This window comes from Cricetulus griseus, chromosome 2 (assembly GCF_003668045.3).
Source record: "Cricetulus griseus strain 17A/GY chromosome 2, alternate assembly CriGri-PICRH-1.0, whole genome shotgun sequence".
NCBI classification, from domain to species: domain Eukaryota; kingdom Metazoa; phylum Chordata; class Mammalia; order Rodentia; family Cricetidae; genus Cricetulus; species Cricetulus griseus.
The window spans coordinates 362,987,612-363,013,114 of NC_048595.1; positions in this window are offsets into that span (position 1 = coordinate 362,987,612).

Consider the following 25,503-nt stretch of genomic DNA (forward strand, 5'->3'; position numbering starts at 1 on the left):
AGTATGGTAAGCAAGGAAATTCATCTCAAGAGTCCGTATCTTTAAATTTCTCTGTGAGGATAGATTTCTTCATTTATAGGTATAGATTTCTACTGACTTGTGTTTCAGAGATGAGTTATACCCATTCTGAACACGCCCCAAATCTAGGCACAACTTCTGAGTAACGCTCCTATGCAAAATAGAGAAAGGATAATGATTTGACTTCTGCTGATGTGTGTCCAGTGTGTTCTCAGAATGAAAACAATGAAGCAGGCAGCCACAGGATCAGAGTGTTACTGCTCTGTGATCTACCAAAAGATCATCTCTTGAACCACCCTTTCTTAAGGTTGTTGATTTCTTTTCTGCTTTTTATTTGAAGCATTATCATGTATTTTGCATTTAGAAGAAAATGCAGTAATGACCGCCTCCAAGTCAACAGGGCAGTCCCCTGCAGGAATGATGTGCTGGTCACCACACACATCTGATTGATTCTGAAAATACAGGGATAAAGAAAATGCGGTAATGAGTGCCTCCAAATTAACAGGGCAGTCCCCTGCAGGAATGATGTGTTAGTCACCATACACATTCACCAGTCCACAGCAGCATGTTTTTCCATGTAGATTCCTGCTGAAATCCAAGCAAGCATGAAGGACATAGAGCAAAACTTCTGGGATACATACATTTCCATGACTGAACTGTATAGAATGCCCAATAATTCATGCTCCACTGCAAAGGAACCTTAAGAACATCCCAGGGAGTTTCTTATTATGTTTGTAAATTATATTTCCCATACTAGTAGTCCTGGGGAGAAAGCCCAAGGCAATTAGAAGTCAAATTATCCTTGACCAACAATTATGGAACTCAGCTGGCCAAAAACCTAAGTGTGCCCTGTCCTGCCTACTCTATTCGAATATCACCTGTTTGCTCATCCTCATGAGAAACTTACAGAAATGGCTCTTGATACACCAAAAGATGAGCAGCAGTGTGTACACCAGAGCACTGCTTATAATAATCACAAAGTGAGTTTCAAAGTGGCAGGATAAACTAAGATATGGTCATACAATGCAGGCCATACTGCAATGACAAGTCACAAGAGTACTATGGTTTGCAAAGTAATGGAAGAACCACACAAGCATGCTGAGCCAAAGAACCCATCTCCAAGAGTTCCTATGGTGTGAGTCTATTTCTTCAAGTGCCTCTATGTGGTGTCAGTGAGCAGGATGACCCCATGCCCCAAGGTTTCCAGAGAAAGAGGGAAACCTGCCACCACAGCCTGCCCTGCCGGGCCGCTGAGAGGCATCAGAGCAACTTCTATATGCTGGCGCCGTCTCAGTGCTCTTGGGTGTTGGACTCATCACTACTGAGATGATAAAGACAGATCCAGATAAAGAAAAACCTCTAAAGGTTTACACTGTGTTTAAATATGTATGTAGGCTTGTGAGAGAAGGAAGCAGAGGCAGGCAGATTTCCACAGAGAAACCCTGTCTCCTGGAAAAAAGAAACAAAAGAAAGTAAAAATAAAGTAATAAAAAAGCCACATAAAGATGGAAAATACATAGAGAATCTGAATACTCTATGCCATATTGTTGTCTTTAAATTGTTTGATTGCCGAGGAAAGAATTACTGCTACTAAAATACATTTGATTATAAATGCTGCTAAATTAATCCAACTTCTACATTTTAAAAATGCTTTGACTTCAGAATTTAAGTCTAAGGACAGGCTACTTGGAAAAAAGGTTTTTACTTGTGTTTCCACAGAAAATCAAAAGCTGTGGATTCCTTCCAGACTAATATGGTTTGATCGAGCAAGACCCCCTGAAGCTGAGACGATACAGCCTTACAGACTACAAAAACAAGGACTTGGTCAGGTTTCTGTTTTATCATGATCCCCATGGTATATGAACATCACCCCCAATCAGCAGGAAGCAGTTTAAAAGGAACGACGCCCAAATCCCTAAATATTGTTTATAAATGTTTGTTTTCATTTAAATGGGGTTAGTTATTATAAATGATAATGAGCATAGTCAATCTCTTTTTAAAGGAAGAAAAGGGGAATAGGATATAGGAATGAATACTTTGCATTGGTATAGATTTTCATTTATTGATACAACCTTAAGGTCAATTTTGTGATATGTATATGTCTCCTCTTGTTTAGGCATTGTGTTTATACAGATCTTTTAAAATGATATACATAGTTAAATAAGGTTATATAGTCACCTATGTTAGTCAGAACTTACAATTAGGTTAGTTAGGTCTTCTAGATACACAGAGATGTATTTGAGATAGATAGGTATTCTTCAAAGCTTTCAAAGACCTACAGAAATATGGCATTTAAATGGTTTAGGGTTTTTCTTGGCAATGAGACACAACTGCTCCTCGCACAACAATTATGTCAGAAAAGAGGATGGGCATCGAAGAAACTCGTTATGTAGTTTGCTTTCAACATGGCAAGATTAGCCATTTGGGCAAAAAACTGCTCTTGCCTGGACTGTTTGTTGCTGTATAAACTGGACATACAGGACCCACAAGAAAGTGACTGATGAACTTACAAAACAAGACAGTACTGAAGGGTTCCTGTTGAAATGGAGAAGTCTGCCAGACACACTGTGGCCTATGGGCTGAAGATGGATGCCCCAACGTTACAGAGGAACTTTGGGTGACTGTCCAGGTAGCAAGATGTCTCTGTCAATTCTAGAGTTTATATATTTTCCTTCTGTGGTCTTTGATAGAGTTGAAGACAGATAAGTTATGGTTATAGTTTTCTTCAGTTATTATAAAAGATAAGTTATCCTTCTTTTATTTAGACAGAAAAGAGAAGATGATGGGGAATATACTGTGTATGTTTATCTTATTGATTATTGAATAAAATACTGTTTGGCCAATGAGACAGCAAGTTAGGACTAGGAGTCAAAGAGGATTCTGGGAAATGTAGTAGAGAAGTGCTGATCCAGGCAGGAAGTGGCATAGCAAGGAGACTCATATTTAAGCGAAGGAGAAACAGGAAGGGCCCTCTTTTCGCCTCCGCTCCTGCTCCAGCAGCACAATGTGATCCACTGGCAAGGAGGGACGCCAATAAGGCGTCCGATAAGATAAATCTTATAAAATATATAGATTTATGATAATTAAGACTGAGCTAACAGATGAGAATCCTAGTCATTGGCCAAGCAGCTTTGAACCTAATACAAGTTTCTGTGTATTCATTTGGGCCAAACTCGGGCGGGCGGCTGGCAGTGGGGCTCAGGCAGCTTTTGGCAGAAAAGTTTATTGTAACATCTATAGTGATAGGTTTCAGAGCAGTGATCAGTTTTAGATAAGAAAGGGCAATTATTCAAAAGAGGCTGTCCTGGAGAGTGAGGGACATAGAGCTACTCACACAGTAGGAATCATTTTGTCAAGAAAGCCTGAAAGTATACAACCATCACCTGTGCTCACTTAAGAAGAAAAGAAGACCAGGGCCAAAATTTACCCTCTTACTGCTGGGGGCTAAATTAGAAGATGAGGCATTGTGAGGGCTCACTGAATTCTAGCATTAACCAGTCTTATATCTACTCTGGTCATCCCTGGACTACTGTGGCCAAGTTGGGAGTGTGAATAGTAAGAAGAATTTCAATGTGAAGAATCCCAGGAGGCAATGACCTAAGCACCCTTTTAGGATGGAGTTAGGCAAGGCAGACAGAGCCAGCATATCAGACATAGAAATTCTGTCCCTAATGACCAATCAGAGTGTCACTCACTGTCTTATTCCAAGCAGATGTTTAACAACTGGGGCTGGTCATTTTTATCCTTCAGTAGAATAAACATGCCTATCAAATAATGCACATATACTTAAGTAGCTTCTAATGTACTTTAAAACAAAACCAATACTTAAACATATAAATCAGGTGGAGAGATTCTAAAGTAGTTTAGAAAGCTGGGTAAGAGTTATTGGCATATGTTTTATCTAATAAGCCAGGATAAGCTAGGTTATAAGGGATGTGGCAAGAGATTTATTAAAACTCAATTATTTATGATAAGCAGCCAAAGAAAGACACTAGCACTTACTAGCTAAATTAGGGAATTGATCCTCAAATGTAGGGTGGCAGTTGTGTTTGGAGAATAGAGAAAATATGACCAGATTGCCAGATCGTGTCTGGGAATAACAAATTCAGAGTGATCCCACAGCACTGCCATGTTGAGACCCTAATTCTCTGCTGGGATAGAGCCAGCTGGCTCTATGCTGTGAGTGGATGCTCTCCTCTACACCTAACCCCAGAGCCATCCACATCATAGGGTACCAGGAACCTGGCTTCTACCAAGAACACCAGTCCTCCTTCATAGGGAAGGTTCTAGAAATTTGTTACAAACGGGTAAAGGGAAGCCATGCAGGTGCAATGTGAGGTAAGTGGTACTTATCTGAGAACAACTTTGCTGTGTCATCTCTCTGACCTTGCAGGTTTGTTTAGCTTTTTATGGATTGGGGGTGGATATGATATCATGGAGAGATCCAAACCCAGCCCCAAGCCACCTTCATCAGCACCTTTTCTCCTCCAAGGTCACAGTTTTTAATCAGCAATCATGCAACAAGCAATCAGCAATCATGCAGCAATCATACACTACACATGGCAGATGCTCATCATGCTGCTTTTCTTGAAATAGCAGGAACAGTAAGCCAGATTTGTCCTAACTCACACTGGGCAGTGGGCTGCAGGACCCCCGGCACATACATTCACTGTGGCCCGGAGAGCAGCTGTGCTGGCAACTCCCTGTAGAAAACTATATTTTAGAAGGGCAATAAGACAGGGGTTTAAGACCTTGGTGGTTTCGTGTGTCACTAGCAGATGCATAACTGGTTTATCTTACCCAGTGGGTACTGAAGAAATTTCTCCAGAGCACCTATGCCCTCTGGCTTAAGAAGCAAGTTTATTTTAAGAGCCCAAGAAACAATCCAGGAGACAATCCCTGAAGAGCTAATACTAGCTTCAGCCTGTCATATTTATTTTGGGAATTAGGCAACATACACCTAAGGTGGTGTGTGTAGAGGGTTCCAGGGTCACTAATATGAACAAAGCTGAGGTGGAGATTCAGTCAGAAACAGCATGTGGTGGTGTGAATAGAGTTTACAAGTCATCGGGCTTGTTTCTCCTGCAAGTCCAAGCAACTCATTCAGTGTAATTAATCTCAAAGAGACAATTAACCCTGATAATATTGAGGTAGAAAAGCACCGAAAAAACCACTGAAAGGAAAAAAATTTATACTTGGGATGAACAAATAAATATCAACTATGGGTTTAATACAAGCAGAAGTAGCACCTGACGGGATGACATTCGTGTCCTTTGATAGACACCTACTCCATCTTCCTCTAATAAAACCCTCTCTCCTGCTCTGTGAATCACCATGCTAGTGTCAGCAGCTACAGTTTAACCTTGAAGGATTCTTTGCTTAAGTGAGTTCATAGAGCAGTTGGGTTTATGTTTCCTGGATATTTTGCTTAGTATATTTTTATCTAGGGATCATCCTTCATGTTCAACATGCCAGGATCTCCTATTTTCAGACTCTACAACACCCCCCCCCACCTCTCTCTCATACACACACACACACATGCACTCATGCTTTCCTGTCCCTCGATTTCTTTATAGACACTTCGGTTGCTTCCAGGTCTTTTGTATTATGATAATTGTTGCATTAAGTATAGAGTGCACATACATGTCTTCAACACACTGAGCTGGCTATAGTTATATATTTAGGGAACACAAGCACACAACACCAACAACAAGTAAAAAAAGAAGCCATAAATTTGAGATGAAACAAAAAGAAGGACATACATGGAAAAGATTAGAGGAAGGAAATGGGAAGGTAAAATTATGAGATTAGATTTTAATTTTTTAAAAATTTAGCCGAGCGTTAGTGGCACACGCCTTTAATCCAAGCACTCAGGAGGCAGAGTCAGGTGGATCTCTGTGAGTTCTAGGCCAGCCTGGTCTCCAGAACGAGTGCCAGGATAGGCTCCAAAGCTACACGAGAAACCCTGTCTCGAAAAAAAATAAAGAAAAAAGATCATTTGTACAAAATAATTTACGGCAATTTAAGGGAAAATTTCTGCCGGAGATCCAGAAGTTTCCATCCCGATACAGAGGCCAAAGAGCAATGTCTGTGCAGAACTGCAGGAGAGTCCACTCAAGAGGCAGCTGTCTGCACTGTGGGCCTCTGCTGTGCCCACACTGGGAACCCTCTTCTCGTCCTGAGCTCTCCACAGCCAGCGCTATCACTTCAGACATGCACACATTGACACACATAAACACACATACATGCACATATACATGTGCACACATACAAACGCATAAACATTTTCATTCACACATACATGCATATATACATGCAAGCACACACACGTATATATGCATGCATACATATACATTCACACATGTGTATACATACAAACTTGTACACACACATAAATATACACTTATGTACACCTATATACATGTATGCACTCACACATACAAAAACATGTGCACATACCCATACATATGTACGCACACAAATTGTGTGCCCACATGGACACACACATGGCACTCACCTTTTTTGTTCACTCTGTTCTTTAAGTTGTGTATCTCCCCTCCTCTTTCATTTCCAAGCAGTCTGCAGACAGGAGATTGTTTCTGTGTGCCTTCTCTTCAGGTGTCTTCGGAGTGACTGCTGCTCCTCAGTCTCTCAGAGCAGAAGTCAGTGCTCTCCCAACTAACCGGAAAAGGCATTTGTCTGTGGTGCCCCTGTCATTAGGAGTAATGAATCAGTCTGCTTGTCCATCTCCTACACTGTCCACTTGCTAAGGCTAGTGCAGCCATGGCATCATAGGGATCTAGAAGGAGGTTAAAGATAGACCAGGACACAAGGCTCTGGCTTCACTTTAAGAATGAACAATTTTCATTTGCTTGACTGCTGTTTATTTACTGCTTAGGTAGCGAGTGGGGAGAGTGCTGCAAGCAGAGCTTGAGCAAACACATTGGCAGGTGTGCGATCCCCACCTCTGCATTTCGTGCTCTTGTCTCACACTTGCAACCACTACTGAAGCAAGTGATGCTGCGTCCCAGCTATGTGTTTCATGTAAGTGCCATGCACTAATCGACTGCTTGGATAGAGTCCCTCCACCACGTATTTCACATGATAGTCCTAACGTTCCAAAAGACCCAAGCTGAATCCCAGACTGTAGGATCTCTCTTAAGCCATCTGGATTTATCTTTTGCCTCTCAAGGCATCTGCAAAGATCTCAGAGCATGTTATTAAGTCTTCATACACATCTTCATTTCAAATGGTCTATGAGCTGCGTAATATTTCTCAAGGCATAGAAAGACCTCATATTTTACCCCGGCATTGCTCTGTTTTTGATGGATGTTAGCACAAATTCTGTTCTCTTTTGGCCGTCTTTAAGTAGTATAATTCCTGATATATTTTTTGCTTCCATCATTTAGTAACACTTTTCCTCTCCATTTTCTTTACCATGAAAAATTAACATCTTTAGTTCTTCATAAGGAGTCCAACATTTTCTCTACAAAGGAATATGCTTCAGAAAGAAAATGTGAAATCTGCCCAGCCAAACCTAAGGCTCAAATGAGATGATAAAAAGTGAGGTATAAGCCAAGATCCACGGGCAAGCCAACATTCCATCATTGTTCTAAGATGAGTTTCTAGGTTCTCATCTGTCCTTTTTTCTCCTTAACAAAGGAAGAGAAAAAGTGAGAAATGTTTTTCAAACAGAGAAAAGATTGATTCCAAAGAAGTCAGAAACATAAAAATAGAAAAGATTGCTTCCCCATACCATATCAAATCTTTCTACTTATTAAAGGCAATCCTTCCTAAGAGAGACAAGAGCCAGCCCTCATAATATCCTTTCCCTTTCCTATTATCACATATTTAGAAAAATAATTCATAGTGGTATTTAGATAATTGGCTATAGGCAAGTAACTATTAGCAAGTCAAATGAAGAAAAATATTTGTGGTGATTGTCTTGGGAAGACAGCTGAGCTTGCTGGAAGTTTGGAAGGCTGGCAAATATGGAATCTCCTTCCAAATTTACTTTTAATGGACTAAAAGAATATTCTTTGGCCTCTCAGGAAGCATAACACTAATTTGTTCTGTGTCCATTGTTTTTGATTTGGCACAAGCCAGAGTTTTCTGAAAAGAGGAACTCAGTTGAGGAAATGCTCCATCATATTGCTTTTAAGTAAGTTATTGGGGCATTTTCCTGAATCATGATTGACATGAGATGTCCCCACCCACTGTGAGCAGTGCCATAGAGCAGCTGGTCCTGGGTTGTGTAAGAGAGCAAACAAGCAAGCCATGGTGAGCAAGCCAGTAAGCAGCACTACTCCCCACGGTCTCTGCTTCAGTTCCTGTTTTCATGCTCCTGCCCCAACTTGTCTTCATGATGGACTATGATCTGGATGTGTAAGTCAAATAAACCCTTTTTTTCCTAAGTTGCTCTTGGTCATGGTGTTTACCACAGCAAGACAAACCTAACTAGGACAAAGGTAAGTACCACAGAGTGGACTCTCTCGCTGTGGCCGACATGACTTGTTGTTTAGGGAGATTGTGGAAGGAGCCTGAAGATGAAATAAACCCTTCCCTCTCCAAGTCACTTTTGGTCATGGTGTTTATCACAGAGTTAGAAACCTAAGCAAATGTTGGAGATAAGGATCACAAGAGGCCTCAAACCAACGTAGCATGAGAAGAACCCACACAGAAAATAAAATTATTGCCACTGGTGTATGGTTATGGGTAAATTTTCTAATGTGTCTTTTTAAATTTGGATAAAATTGGCTGAGTAGAGCAAGAGGAATGTTTGAGGAGAAAACAGCTGAGACAAATACATCCAGAAGAACACCCATGTAGAATTAGGGAACACATTTTCTCCAATAATGCCTATCTATTCCAATAAATCCACACCCTCTAATAGTGCCACACTCTGTGAGCTTGGGGGCGGGGCAATTACATTCAAACTATCACAGTCACATCCACAGATATACCAGCTCCTTCCTGTATCCCTCTGGGTACTGTTGCATCCACAGACACACCTTATTAGCAAATGCCATCCTACACAGAAAGTCCTTTCCTGAGATCACACAGGTCTTGCTTCTTGATGCCTGTGATCATGCACTTCTGATCAAATCCCCAGACCTTCCAAGCTTCAGGTGTTATGGTGCCTTGTTGGGGCACGGAAGTGTGACACTAGCGATGGAAGCCTGGTTTCTATATTTCTAGTATCTCCACTGAGGAAATCAGGAAGACAGAAAGTTCTAGGGTCATTTTTGCAATTTTAGTTTACCCCGTTTTCTGTTCTGCCTGCCAACAGATGTTTTCTTGCAGATGTCCTCTTCAACAACTCAACTTCAAAAACCACCCCATGAACACTGCATTTTGTCCAGTTTTGTTACAACTTTCCTCACATTGATTCCCAGGGCCTGACTACTAAGTCCTGGCTGGGAAAGCAAGAGGGGGAATGAAGGCCGATGAAAAGCGATACAACTTCATTCCATGAGCAATTTCATCTGTAGCTGAACTCATTGCAGTAGCATCCCAGGGAAGGGCTGTCAATGTGTGCATCCCCCTGAGCTTCAATAATAGTTCTTATAGGTCAGCCAACGACAAGTCCCCTCAAAACATTTCTGTTTTCAGTCTGAGGACTGTGTGGGTATCAGAATAAAAGCCCACAGCTTTGTCATCTCGGAGCACTAAAGTGAAATAGAGGTTATTAATGCAAAAAGTAAGATGGCAACCCCAGTATAATTACCTATAAGTGATATGGAGCCATGCCTCAAGTCTCTCTGGCTTGTTCCTCTGAATGTTTCTGGGATGTTTTTATGTTCTTATATGCATCAAGAATTTGTTCTTTTTATTTAGTGATATTATACTAAACTTCATGCATCCACTTCCTATTGATGAAGACCTGGAGTGATGTCCAGGGAGGGGGGTTAATAAGTTCTTTGAGAATTTCATACAAAGTGTTTTGATCATATTCACTCTCCTCATGCATCTCAAATCCCAACCCATCTCCTCTACATACCAGCTTTCTGTCCTTTTACTTCATCCATCATGTCCAGTGTTCCTGGAGTTTTCTTGTTCCACCAGGACCTGCTGCCCTGCTCAGCCCCAAATAAGCACACAAAGATTTATATTAATTATAAAACTGTTGGCTGATGTTTAGGGCTTCTTATTGGCTAGCTCTTTCTTAACTATTAACCCATAACTACTAATCTGTGTATTTCTATATAGCCTTATCTTACCAGAAAATGCCTGCCACATCCTATCTTCCCCGTCTCTACATGGTGTCTCTTTCTGGCCTGCTCACTCTGCCTACCTTCGCCAGAATTCTCCTCATCTCCTAGTCCCGCCTGCCTTTCTGCCTCTTTTGGCCAGTGTTTTACCCATCAACCAATAAGAGAAACATATACAGAAGGACATCCCCCATTGTCTAGTTTCTGCTGTTCATACTTGTGGTTGTGGGGTATTCCACAAGAGCATGGTCAGCCTACCAGTGGCCATATTTTAAAGAAACTGACTTTTCCACTCCAACAGTTACCAATTGCCTAAACTTCCCAGCTAGTGGTTGGAACATCATATCTACTTCTCTTTTCCATACTGGGATTTTTTTTTTAATTATTCAACTGAAGCTGCTAAAGTTTTGAACATTCTTGAAAAGTATTTTTTTCTGAGCATGTTTTTATCTTTTAATAGATAATTAGGAGTATAATTATTAAAAGACAGAAAAGTTAGATGTTTGGTTTTAGAAGAAACCATCAAAATATGTTAGGTGGATCAATGCATGTGTGCATATATCAAACATTATTTGTAGGGAGCTGTATTACTTGTTGCCTCTGCCCTTCAACACCAATGTGATGTTTTCTATTGACTTTAAGTAGATGGTTTATGAAGGCTAGGGTGCTTCCTGTTACTTTTAGGTTGTTGAGATTTTTTTTAATAAATATGGCAAATTATTTTTCTCTATTAATTGACATGATAGTGTAATTTTGTTCATAGCATAAATACGGGAAATTGCATTATCAACTTCCTACTTGGTGGCAGTAACCAACCCAAAGGTTTGCTAATTAGTTGGCTAATATTTGCTGCCGTGGTTAATCTTGGTGGGGGACTTGATTGGCTTAGCAATTAACTACAAATGAATTTTCTCAGTGGTCTTTGAGCAAAATTCCAGGAAATTTGACTTAAGGGGAGAGGTTCCTCCTCACAGTACATATCCAAACACAAAGAAAGCCAAGGAAATAACAGAGCTTGATTCCCCATCTTTGCTTCTTGTTCTTGCCTGTTTCTGCTACACCTTCCTTTGCTGACACCAGAACCCAACTCCTTCAGTCTTTCATTGTGGACTAGAGACCAAAGACTCTGATAATCCTCTACACCTTCAGCAGAATCAGATTGGAATCGCTAAAGCATCCAGCTCCTTGGACTGAGAAGCTGCTGTGTCCCCAGCCTCTCAAGTGTGCAGACAAACACTGTTGGACTACTCAGCCCCTATGGTGCAAACTGATCTAACAGATCCTCTTTTATAAAACATACATACATTCTATCAGTTCTATTCCTCTAGAAAACTCCAATTCAACTTGTCTACTTTCGTTGAGAAACCTTGTGTTCATGTTTCTAGAAATAATGGATTCTAATCTTCTTTCTTTGTTAGGAAGGTCATTGTCTGATTTGGGCGCTGGCAAGTCCCCAGTTCTGAATTTATTCCATGCTGTTTGTATTTGCAGGATGTGATCCTGTGGAATTATTTCTTCTCTGGTTAAATTGACTGTCTGGTTTATTTGTTTCTTTTGTGCTTTATTTAGCTTTTCTTTCTAGCAAGTTACATTATTGATTTAATACCTCTTGGCATTTCTAGGTAGTATATTTTTATCATTTTATCACAATTTACTTGTATTTTATATACTTACATACATTGTACTTTCATTTTCATTCTGTTCAATATGTTTCTCATTATTTCCAATACAACTGGTTTGACCCATACACTACTAAATATATGTTATTTTCTAGTTTTTGGTGTTGTTTTCCCATTTTTAAGTAAGTATCTAATTCACACACACACACACACACACACACACACACACACACACACATATATATATATATATATATACATATATATAATAGCTCTTAATATTTTAAGCATATGTTAGCTTCTTTATGACTTGGAAAATCTTCCTCACACTTAAAACAACATCTAAGCTGTGAAACCCATTTATTTGTGCTGTTTTGAACTTTGGTGCGCTGTCTAGCGGTTATAGCAACTACAATAGGGAACTTCTTAATATATCCAACTAGAACTTTGGATGTGACTATTTGAACTTTCATTCCTGTTTCCATTTTGTTTAAATTTTATTCTTTTGACAAATTCTAATCATACATAATTAGGTACATGGTGATACACATGGATATTTATACCTGTGACTAAACCAACCTGTCATCAATATTTATGGTATTCCCTCTGTCAATGTGTAGTATTTGCTCTTTCTTCTAACATCTTCCATTCCTCTCATGCCACAGACTCTGGTGACCACCATTCTGTTGGCTGTTTCTGTGGGATAGAACAATTGGGTTTGTAGAATCAGAGACATGTTCATGTATTTTGAATGTCTGTTGTGTCTTCTTGGTAGATAGTAACATTTTAATGAATAACAATAAAGTAAAATAAAAAGAAACAAATCTGAATATGACAAAACAACCAAACAAAAAAAAGAAAGGTCAAAGACAAAGCACAGGAAACGCATATAGAAGCAGAGACTCACACATATAGAAGATGTTCACACACACAGGAATCCCATAAAAACCCCAAACCAGAAGCCATGATATACACACCAAGGGCCTGTAAGGTAAAAATAATAAAAAATTTAAAAGCCCCGGCCCTGCTTTTTATATTATGTTTTAAAGTTTCTGACAATCCCATGGGTTTCTACAATGTACTGTGACCATATTCATCTCCTATTACTTCGCTTACCTTCCTCCCACAACCCCTGACCCCATTTGTCTTCCCACTGCTTTCATGGCCATCTTAATGCAGGTTGTATGTGTGTGCTCACAGCTGCTGTGTGTTCCTGATTGCAAGAGTCAATCCTGTCCCGTGGACAGAATTTCACAGAATTCTCTTCTGCCCTCTGGCTCTAATAATTATCACACCCCTTCCCTGATGTACATTGGTGCTATTTTTTGTCCCCCTGGAATATATTTTTCTAAAACAAAGTTATCCTTGCATTATTATATCCTCTTGAGTTTTGTTTGATTGATGCTTGCATAGCATATCTGTTTTGACTCTTTCACTTTTGGCTATATGTGTCTCTATTTTGAGAAGATTAGGGCCTGAAGTAATAGGCTCATCCAAAGCTACTTACCCAGCATATATAAAGTCCTGGATACTGTCTTCATCACTGAAGAGAACGTTAGCTTATTTTAAATAGCTGATTTACTAAGTTCTTTAATTTATTATGACAATGTATGCTTGTTTAGACTATCTGCATTCAATACAGTAATTGATGTGCCAGCATTTATGTCTGCTACCTTATTTATTTAAATCATTGATAAGTTATTTGTGTTGATGGAGATTAAACTCAGGGCCTCATACATCCTAGGCATTAATCACTAGCTTCTAAGGTCAAGGTTAGTCAATCAATCCAGAAGATATATTAATGGAATTTAAAACAGGGAAGAAACATATCCCTTTGTAATAAATCTTATAATACAAAGTTTAGAAGCATAATTTTATATAATGATTACAGTTTGAATAAAAACTCTTATGCTAACGATGAGCATAGGATTTCTTTTGGAATAACAGAAACATTTAGTTATGTTTATGATGATCAAACAATACTGCACATATATTAAAAATCAACATGTGTCTTGTGAATGCACAAACTGTGTAATAAATGAATTACACCTGAATAACATTATAAAGTTCAAAAATGAAAAGAAACAAAAACTTATGAATCAATGTGATGATCATTTATTTTGCCACTTCTGTGTAACACGAGTTCTCATTGATCTTAAATAATAAAGACCTGGAGTCAGATAGAGGGGAAAATGTTGAGAGAGCAGAGAGATGAAGGAGCAAAACCACAGCCACCTTATCTACTCAACTTCCTAGCCAAAGAGACTGAGCTCCTCCCCTCTCCTCCTGCCCAGCTATAATACTTCCTATCTCTCTGTACAGACATCTAGACCTCTATGGTTAACTAGTGACTAGCTCCACCCTCTGATCTTCAGGCAAGCTTTGTTTGTTTGAATATAAACAAGGTGTTAGTACACTTCTTTTGCCTAAAATTTCAGTAAAGAATAAACCTTGATTCTGAATTTGGAAACAGAACAGTAAGAACTTTGATAAAATGGCATTTTCACCTACAATTTCCCCAAATTAATATCTTCATAGCTCAATGAAGCATTCTAAACTAATGAGGTCATAACAGTGAACGTACAGCATTTACATATTCTAATTACATCACCACTTGACTCTTTTGAGCAAAGAACACTTGATCATATAGAGAAATATGAATTAAAAAATACATAAACGAACACTGAGCTGGACTCTTATTTTGGACTCTTGACCTGAAACATTTCACACAACTTTTAGATGAAAGAAAGAGAAAGCTGCAACCAATTCTAGAATTACTCTTTGTCTTTGTTAATGACACACATTTGTTTTTCTTGAGTTCTCTCTCTCTCATACCTAAACAATGAAATATAATTTGATTTTTAAAATCATTTCTTGAAGGATTTCCTCCTTTGTTCAGATTATCAATCCTGATTTTCAACTTGATTAGCGTGTAAAATGTCTAAGTTAGTAAATCACACTTCTGAGTGTTTGCGACGTCATTCTACACACAGTGAGATCATGGTAGCTCAACACTTCAACTCTTCTTAGATTAGTGACATAAGTAATTTCCTATCTTCCCAACGATGTATTTTTTTCAAACTTAAAAGCTTAAAGTCACCGGGCGTTGGTGGCGCATGCCTTTAATCCCAGCACTCGGGAGGCAGAGGCAGGAGGATCTCTGTGAGTTCAAGACCATCCTGTTCTACAAGAGCTAGTTCCAGGACAGCTTCTAAAGCCACAGAGAAACCCTGTCTCAAAAAACAAAAAAAAAAAAAAAAAAAAAAGCTTAAAGTCTTCTTCTCATACAAAATTAGATTTAACTTGATGAACCTGATTGTTAATCTTTATTTTAAACTTGATTAGTATGCTGGCTAGTTTTTATTGTCAACTGGACACAACCAGACTCACTTAGAAGAGTGAAACATTTGAGGAATTGCCCATAACAAACTGGCCATAAAAGATCATCGTCTAAGAGATCATGACTGAGACAGATTGCCTTGGTTGATGGATGCAGGAGAGCTCAGTCTAGCATGGACAGAACCATTCCTAAGTAGCTGGTCCTCAGATGTATAAGAAAGCCAGCTAAGTATGAGCCCAGAAGAGAGTCAGAGAATGAACTGGCAACTGGCATTCCTCCATGGTCTCTGCTTCACGTTCCTGCCTCGAGTTTCTCTCCAGACTTCCCCCCCCCAAAAAAAAACCTTTGTGGCAGGTAGAATGAGAAATGTTGCCCACAGGCTCAGGCATTTGAAAGCTTGGCTTTGTTTCGAGTCAATGGTGCTGTCTGGACTGTTTATGGGGAGATGGAACCATGCTGGAGGTGAACTCTATGATTTTAAAGGCTTTGTGTCACTTCTTGTCCTCTCTCTCTGCTTTATGCTTTCAGCATGAATGCCATCTCTCTGTAGAGGAGTGAGAATCTATAAAATATTAATACTTATTGCTTATATTTTGAGGATTATACTTAATATTACTTTTCTGCTTTGAATATAGAAAACTACTTAATGTTTTTGTTAAAAGTTTTGAAAACTAATCTGTTTTTTACTGAGACACATTAGCAATGTTCCACAATGATGAAGACATGGCCAACATGATTAATATGTAAGGGTAAATTAGTATTTATGGATCATTTGCCATTTTAATTTTAAAAAAGTCTTCTCACTGAAAATAATGGAGTGGGAGAGAAAATATAAATACATTTTATTTAAATATATCCCTCTCTCGAATTCAAGTGTTTAATTTTTAATTGTGAAACCTTATTTATGCCTCAGCCATGTTTCTTATGCAGTTTTAATTTTGCTTTATTTTTGCATTTTGAGGAATGCATTTTTTTCACATCTGGATTTAATCTAGTTTAGAATCCATAGACAAACTATATAAACTGCAACCTCACAGAAGAGGACTCTTTGGTGAATAAGTGACATACAGAAATATTTTCAACTTCAATTTGCAAATTCATCTGAGAAACAATTTTGGCAAAAGTTAAAAGGGCTGATCAGATCAAGTGTCAAAGACAATACAGATGACTTCAGGAGTGGAACTGGTACTACACCTAAGACAAAGACATGAGAGTATACCAGTGTGTCCTGAACTGTAAATGGACATTTTCCTTGCCCTATCTGTTCAGTGAATGAATTCTGCAATGTGTACAAAAGTACATGCAGAGAAATAGCCATTAAAGCATTGTTTATAAAAGAAAACTCAACAAAGAATCAATGCCTATTAATTTACTATTACACTGAGATATCTTTACAGTGTAATGCTGTAGTGTGGTTAAAGTAAATCAAGCAGTTGTAAATTTGGTAGATGGCAAAATCAGTAGATTAAAATAGACTACAGATTCTGAGGTGGCTGAATGAATTGGAACAGAAGAGAAAAATATAGGTGAAATAGTTTAGTAACTGTCTGGGTCAATACCGAGCAATGCAGGGGACAAGTTCCTGATGACTTTTTGCATAACAAAGAGAAAGTTGAAAAAGATTCCACACAGGAAAACAGAGCTGAGAGAAAAATATTCCCAAATTAGAATTCTCTGGCAACTCAAATTATAATTCAACTTTAAATGTAGAGAAAAAATACTTTAAGACAGACAAATTGTCAAAATTTTACACTTTCCTGTTTCAGGAAGTTAACATAAAACATGCTCAATAGAATCCAGGAGGGCATCCAAGAAAAGACTGAAGGACAAAGAAGTTCCAGAAATGAGACTTCTACTTTAAAGGGGTGAGAGAATTCACAGCGGGACATGAGAGTATGGTCCCAAGGTAGGCCCAGAGAGAAAGCAGCCTAGGTACAGAGATGATCAGTGGCTGGGAGATGTATGAGAGAGCATGTCAGAACACACTGAGAAAAAACCTGCAGGAGAAAAGGCGGGTTTAAAGGGTGACAAAGGAAAACCAAATCCCATGCAAGAGGAAAAACAAATCATAGCATTACACACAAACACATCCATGCAGTGAGTAAATGGTGATAATAACGTAAATATGAAATGATTAGCTAAGGTGTAACAGGGGTGAGACACAGAAAGATAGGTAGGGGGAGAAAAGAAAGACCAGGGCAAAAGGGTCTAGACAAGAATGCTAAGACCACAGTATACCAACAGATCACTCACTACAAGGCTGAAAAACCAAGAACCAACATTTTGGGCTGCAGAGATAGCTTGGCAGGTAGAGGGAAGCACTGTTGCATAGGTGTGATGACTTGAGTTTGATGACAGAGTCCACAAGGTGGCAGGAAAGAACCAACTCCTGAGTGACCTCCACCTTCACTATGGCTGAATGTGTGGATTATTTGTGCTTGCATGCACGCACAGACAGACAGACAGACAGACACACACACACACACACACACACACACACACACTCACATGCATACCCACACATACAATTACTCATGTACACACACACAGGTTCACACACACACAGGTTCACACACACACACACACACACACACACACACACACACACACTCACACGCATACCCACACATACAATTACTCATGTACACACACACAGGTTCACACACATACACACACACATTAATCAACTTAAGTTCTTAAAATAAGTAACGATGAGTTAATTCTCAGTTCCATGGAAACAGACACCAAAGAAACATCTTCCAAGAGTAGAGTTCCTTTGTCTTTGGGTAGCAAAGAATAGTATATACACTGTGGTGGGGAGCTCACAGCTTTTGTAACAAACTGTTTATTCAGAAATATTTTGGCAATTTCAAATATTAACCTAAATTTAAATACCAAAATTAATTTTAACAAACATCTCAATATAAAATACATTCAATGAACAAAAGTAAACTGTTTGCATGTGAACCTCAATTTTAAAGATAAACTTTCGGTTCGGTGGGCAAAAGTGCAGTTGAAGCCCAACACCTTCAGTTCCTTCCCAGAACTCACAAAAGCCACACGTCTCCAGCATACTCCAGGTCTCTTGCTTCCCACAACTGCCATTTTGCACACTCGCTTTCCATCTGTAATGCCATCTCTACATCTCTACAGCTTTGGGTCCTGTCTGTGAAAAGCTCCGTGGTCCTGATGTAAGCCAAGAATCCCTCTTAGCCCCAATGTTCTGGTCTGTCCTGTCAGCCTTCCATCCTCCAGAAGGACCCACGTGATGCTTATCTCCCATCTGCTTCTGAGATTTACAAACAACATCCCTTGGTCTTCCTTTTCTTTAGGCTGCAGCTTCACCCAGGCTATGAATATCTACAGTGTATCCATGGATATCTGTCAACAGCCTTATTATTTTTTAAACTTGAAATGTACTATCTATAGCCAAAATAGCAAAGCAACACATTCAAGTGTTGCATCTCTGCTTAGTGAAATGTTACCATTTCCCCAGAGGACAGTTCATCCCAGATCTATTCCAGCACGCCATCCAGTCACTCGCACCTGCAACCCAGCAGTGTGAATACTGGCATTCACAGACAGGACCCAAATACTGGTGTTTTTAAACATTGCCATCCCTATAGGAACTAGTGTGCATGAGAGCAGCCCATTTTTCATATTCAGCGCCATCCCACCCTCTTTATACATCTTAATTTGTTTGTCAGGCATGTTGGCATGACTTACCATGGCTAAATCATTCTACTCACAAATATATAATGAGACCTTCTTTCAGAGGAAAAAAATGAAGAAGAAACTTAAATTCCTTTCAACATTCTCCAGCAAAGTAGTTTCATCAGGAAAAGCCAACCTACATCCCTGTGATGGAGTCTGGCTCTGCTTGTGAGGCTGGAGTGCTGAGAGATGTGAAAACTGGCAGTTTCTGCTTTTCCATCTTATTCCTCCTCAGGACAAGTCATCCCCAACTTCCCTGGGTCATTATGAGGCTCACCCTGCACAAGCCTTAGCTTCTATCCCAGTCTACCACTTGCTCTCTCTTACTCTTTATAGTCACCTCAGTTATAGTCAGTGGAGTTGATCCCACTTATGCAGATGATAACGCCATTTTTTTTTCACTGAATGAGGTGTTTTTTTTTTTTTTTTTTAAAGTACTCTGAGAGCAAAGCACCTCCTTGGAGGGTCACAGAAAAATGTTGAGATGCCTTTGGATCATTGAGCTGGGTGAATAAAGAGGTTATCTTCCAGGTGCACTGTTGCCCTTCACCTCGGGGAACAGGTAGCTGAGCAAGTGAACAGTGTCCCCCCCCCACCCCCCATCCAGAGCACTGGAAATGCTGTGTCCTGAGATGAAGTGTAAGGTCCCTGTCCACCTGGAAGTCATAAGGAAGGTAACTGAGGGGCTTGAGACAGCCCAGAGGTTAAGACCTCTTTCAGGGGACCCTGGTTCAATTCCTAGAACCTACATTGCAACTCACAATGTCTGTTATCTCCAGTCCCCGGGCATCTAATGCCTTCTCTGGGCTTGTGGGCACCAAGAACACAAGCATGCATGAACATATGTGCAGACAAAAAGTGCATACATGCATACATAAAATAAAAATATAAACACTAAAAAGAGGAAGGTAGCTGAACTTGAGCCTGAGAGTAGATGAATAAGCAGCTTTCCTACATGTTTCTGGCCTCTGCTCCTGCTTGGGTTCCTGCCCTGGTCCTCCATTGTCAAGTGTGATTGGGAATTATAAGCCAAATAAGCCACTTCCTCTCCAAGCTGCTTTTGGTCATAGTATACATCACAACATAAGTAGCAAACTAGAACAGTAATTTAACACAGCAACAGAAAAATGATTATTACAGTCTTCCAAAGAAGACCAGAATTGTAGTTCATGCCTCTTTAACATCTCACCTCCAACTACTGGTCAATGGAAAACAGAACCCAGTGTTTAGAATGGGTATATATTTGATTCTCAATGTACACTTCTCATTTATTTATACAAAATTTCCTTTCTAATATAAAAAAATTATTTTTGCTGACCAAAAAAAGAAGATAAAATATTAAAATAAAGTACAGAGACACTTGAGTAGCTTCTGATACCTCAAGCACAGTAGACAAATAACAAAATTCAACAACTATCTGGGAGGCCAATGCCCATGCCAGCATCAATATTAATGGGAACATATGATTCTGTAAGCCAGCCATGTTTAATTAACTTGAAGATCAGAGAGATGGGATGTTGTACAGTTTTTATGTTCTGCTTTACTGCAGCTTCTACAGACAATACAAGTGAAAAATGTGAAACTTTTAGATGTCCCTATTAAATTAAGATTACAAATAAAAACAATGTGTTTTTTAATTGCTAACTAATTTTCTGTTAATCAAGGAATTCTTTTCTTTTGTGATGTATCTATTGTCAGCTAAATTAATTACACTTCAGCCAAGAATCAAAATAACACTTTTCCTGATCAATTTTAAAATACCATGGTAGCCCAAAGATTTCCCAGAGACATAGTATTGTGTCCACCGAACACGCAGCACAGATATATCTCTGAGCACACACTGAACAGTTTCTAGGATCTGATGGATAAGTGAATCCCTGCAGTGCCTTCCGAAGTGTTGTAAACACCTAAAGATAAATCCATTAACATTTGTAGATCTCAAATACATTTCTGTTTCCTCAAATTTACATTTCAGACCATAAGGAATGACCAGGGCTAGAGATGTAGCTCGGTGGATAGAGTGTTTGCCTAGCATGCACAAAGCCCTGGGCTTGGTGGTGTACAGCTATAATCTCAGCCCTTGGGAGGTAGAAGCAAGGTCACCATGGATACATAAATAATTAGACGCCAAGCTAAGAAACATGAGACTTTGTCTTTAAAATTAACTAATCAATCAATCAGTTAATAAGAGTGGCAGATCTTGCCAAAGCCAAATGTGGTACAACACAGTGAGGGTGCCATGGATTAAATTTCTCTATTGTATTTGTGTAAGAAACTCAAATCTGAGACTAGCCCTATGGAAAAACTACTTAGTTCCAGGACAAATATTCAGCACAAGGCATGTCATGTATTAGGGCTGCTTTTTAACAGTAGATTTTTGACATGCATGGCAACTTGTACACATTAAACATCAATATGGCATCTACCTCTGTCACATCCTGCCAAAGTTTTGTTCTTATTTCACTATCCAACTCTTACATCTGGTGTCAGTAACTTGTAACTAACTATTCTGGTGGCATAGAAGTTGCTAGGGCTAGTCACATCTCCAAACTGGCTATGTCTGCCCTTTGGGCTTCTACTTGCTTCTTGTTTATGTTCACCGCCTACTTCGGAGAATGGAGGACACTGGCTCCCACAGCTGCGAAGACCATAGGAAAAAGATGAGTGACTTTCCTTCTGCTAGAAAGCTGAAAATACAGAACATTTGGTACAGATTTTTAATAGCTTTCTCCAACCTGTAAACCTCATCGTAGTTATTTACCATGAAAATATTTAATAATATAACATACAAAGGATTATGTTTATGAAGGGTTTATTGCAAATGGCAACTGAGTTTTAAATTGAACATACTAGTTAATTCTTTGGGTTAAGAAAACAGGGGTTTACCACTGTTGTTTCTTGCCAGTTGATAATGGTTATGTCAGTCATGTGTCAGAGAGGATTCCATTGGTGGAATAGGAGAAGGTTTGTCTCACTCTAGAAGTCCTTGGAGGCAGCCTTGAGCCCGGTTGCCTTTCCAAGAAGTGATTCAGACATTCCTGCTAGCTGAGATACTGGTGCCCTACACAGACAGCAATGGCTCATTGTTCACTACTGGCCACAGGCAAAGGAGAAAACTTCCTTACCATTTGTTAGGACTGTGACTACATAATAATTGAATAAATAAAGGGACATTAAAAATAATTCTTGGACCCAGTAAATACCTTTCAGTCAGCTTTTAGAAAAAGGCTTCCTTTTAAAACACAAATCATACAGGAAAACAGTGGAATTTTAAATCAATAAGCTTGTATTCAAGTGTCTCATATGCATGACTATGATCTAATTCCAGACCTGAGATACACAGTCCTGTCTCCTCATTTCTGTGCTGTTTATTGCTTTTCCTTAGACTCTTCTTGTAAAAGCATGCAGGGGCTTTTACAGCTGTAGCAACAGGGCTGGTGTAGAACTGTGAGTCCATCCTTACTATTGCACTTGTGCAGGGAGTAGAGAACTGTACATTGCAGAAGAAAATATATCTCAATTTTAAGATCAGTTACATTAAATTGCTCTAAACAAGGGCAATAAAATTGTTGTGTTTATTTATTTGTGTGGCTTTCTGTCATCTGTCTGTCTGTCTGTCCGTGGGCCTCTGAGTCTTCACAACGGAACATGTTTTCCCATTGTAAAACAAAAAATATACTACAATGCTATACAGAAGACATGAGAGAAGAAAGAGGCTTACGGAAATAGCAAGCCCACCACAGATAGGAGCATAAAGGGAAAGCATCAAAATCACCAGTCAGAAAGACTAATGACTACACACACCATCATCATCGCAAACATTAGCTTATGAGTTGCCCTTCAGTCATCAGCCTGTTGGCTAGTTGGGTAAGATCCCCCTCGAAGCTACATCCCTCATTTTGTGTTGGACCAAAATAATATCAACCTTGTCTACTTTTCAATGGAGAAAAATGAGTCTGAAAGACAAGGAGAGGGCTGGAGAAATGGCTCAGAGGTTGAGAGCACTCACTGCTATTCCAGAGGTCCTGAGTTCAATTCCCAGCAACCACATGGTGGTTCACAACCATCTGTAATGAGATCTGGTGTCCTTTTCTGACCTGCAGGAATATATGCAGGCAGAACACTGTATACTTAATAAATAAATAAATAAACCTTTTTTTAAAAAAAAGACAATGAGAAAGAAAACAATCAATTAGGCAATAAAGAGTTCTACCATGCTTCTCTCCTCAGACTGTTTATCCTGACATCTGGACTGGTGTGTAGATTTACAGAGATTATGGAGCCCTGAGGACAAGGCTGTCCTTTGCTTGCAGAACTGTTCCTGCCTTTCCTGCTGACTGGTAAGAAAATATCATTAGATTATCCCCTCTCATTTCTAACAGCATTGTGAGAGAAAGGAGATCTTTTCCTCAGACTTCCTTCTTTTTTTGTTTCTATTCTTGTAACCCTCTGATATTCCAACACTGTGCTATCTCCACAAGACAGTGGTTTGGCTTATCTCGAATTTTCTCGCTGCAGCGTTTAGACTTCTCTGAAGGTGGATGTTATCACAATGCATTCTTTCTATACAGCTACCTTTCCTCATTTTATTTTTCTAGTTTCATTTGCTCAGAGTTTCTCTGTCCAGCTCACCAGGCCATTTCAATGGCCAAAGGCATAGCCTGGGGTGCTCTTAGAGTCAAGTGCAGATGTGAATGCCTTTCCATTTTCCCAAGCATCCCTGGAGCCTTTTCTTGGTTCTCAGATGATGAGAGCACCTTAAGCACAGCACACCCGTTTGTGTCAACCATGGATTACTCCCCAGCACCCCTCATCACTTCTGTTATATCAAGGCATTGACAGTTGCAACTTAATGAAAAATCCCTGGGAAATGTAGACTGTTGTGGGAATAATCAGGCATTATGAACCTGAAGATGGGGTCAGAAGAAAGCAAGAGTGATGCCCACCCTGCTGAGATGGCCTATACAAGAAAGCAGCAGAAGATCAGCACACCACATGTACACTTATAAACAATAAACAATAAACAATAAATTGTTTTCAGTAATTAGAAAAGACTGTCTTCATGGAAAAACTAAATATAAAAAAGCTACAGATAAACTAGTGGATTTCCTTTATATATACCCAAACTATTCACATTAACATTACAGACCACAATAACAATGAGCTATCAGATGGGTACAAGAAAGTATAATCAAGAAATCACAGACACACGCAGAAAATTGCTATATTTCAGAGGACAATGACGTTCCCCGAGATGTAGAAAATGTCTCATAGACACCAGCTCCTCTTTGGGAAATATATAATTTTTCATAAAACTTCAACAAGACATGAATGAATTATTCTTTACTTCAGAAATTGATTTGAAATTAAATTTAATTAATCCAGGAATGTGCTGTTTGCTTTCTATTACTCTGGAAGCTGCATGAGATCTGAGGAAGAGACATTTACTTGTTTATAGTTTCATAGGTTTCTGTTGCTTGGTTTCATGGTTTAGCCTTGGTATGGAATGCAGGGTTGAGCCAAGTTATTCACCCAATAGAGAGATTAGAATTGAAGGATGCTGGGTCTCAGCATGCTCTTACAGATGTATCCCCAGCTCTCTCTGCCTCCAGTTAGACCTTACCTACCAAATCTCCACCTCTGTCCAGCACAATCAGCTCAGGACCATGACTCTTATGCAAACTTTGAGGAATGTTGAAAGCCAAACCATAAATAATTTAACTAATTATTTGTTTAATATATTTATCTTATAAATATATTAAATATATTTACTGACGATTTTTCTATACCAGTTTCCTATCAGAGGAAGAGTAACCCAGTTAACTAAGAGATTCTCCTGTCTATGCAAAGTAGAGAATTTCTATATCAGCGGGTAAATTATTGATTAGTCCAAGTTGATTATGGGATAATTAACTACTACCTGAGAGAAATTAAAAGCATGTCTCAAAAATATTAAGCCAGGGTTATGCGTAATCCTGATTGTCAGTTAGATGGCATTTATAATCTCAATGGAAACAAATCTATGGGCACTGCCCTGAGGGTGAAATGAGGTGAGAAGACCTGGGTGATCGGTCCTGTTTATTCAATGTTTAGAGTCCCAGACTGCATCCAGAGGGAGCCAGAAGACTGGTGCTATGGCACCCACTTCTAATCTTAGCACTCCGGAGGCAGATTCATACCTCCACATTAAAGGTGTGCACCACCACACAGCTCTATCTTCTTCCATTCTTGGTTATTAGCTTTGAGGAAATGGCTGCAGAACTCCCTTCTCTATTTTTAAATTATGTTATTTTATTACCTAAATTAGGAGTTTTCGTATATTCTGGATGTTAACTGCTTACCAGATACATGATTTTCACATACTTTCCTCAACTGAGGAGTTTGCCTTTTCATTCTTATGGGGCCATTTTGCCATTGAATGTGTTGGAGTTTTTGAATGATGATGTTGTATAACTAACTTCTTTCTGTGTGTGTAGTGGGAGACACAGTCTTGCTACATAGCCAAAGCTGGCCTCAAACTTTCAGACCATTCTGCCACAGTCTGAGGCCTGTATCACCACCACACTAGGGAATCTATATAATATGTGACTCTTACACGGCT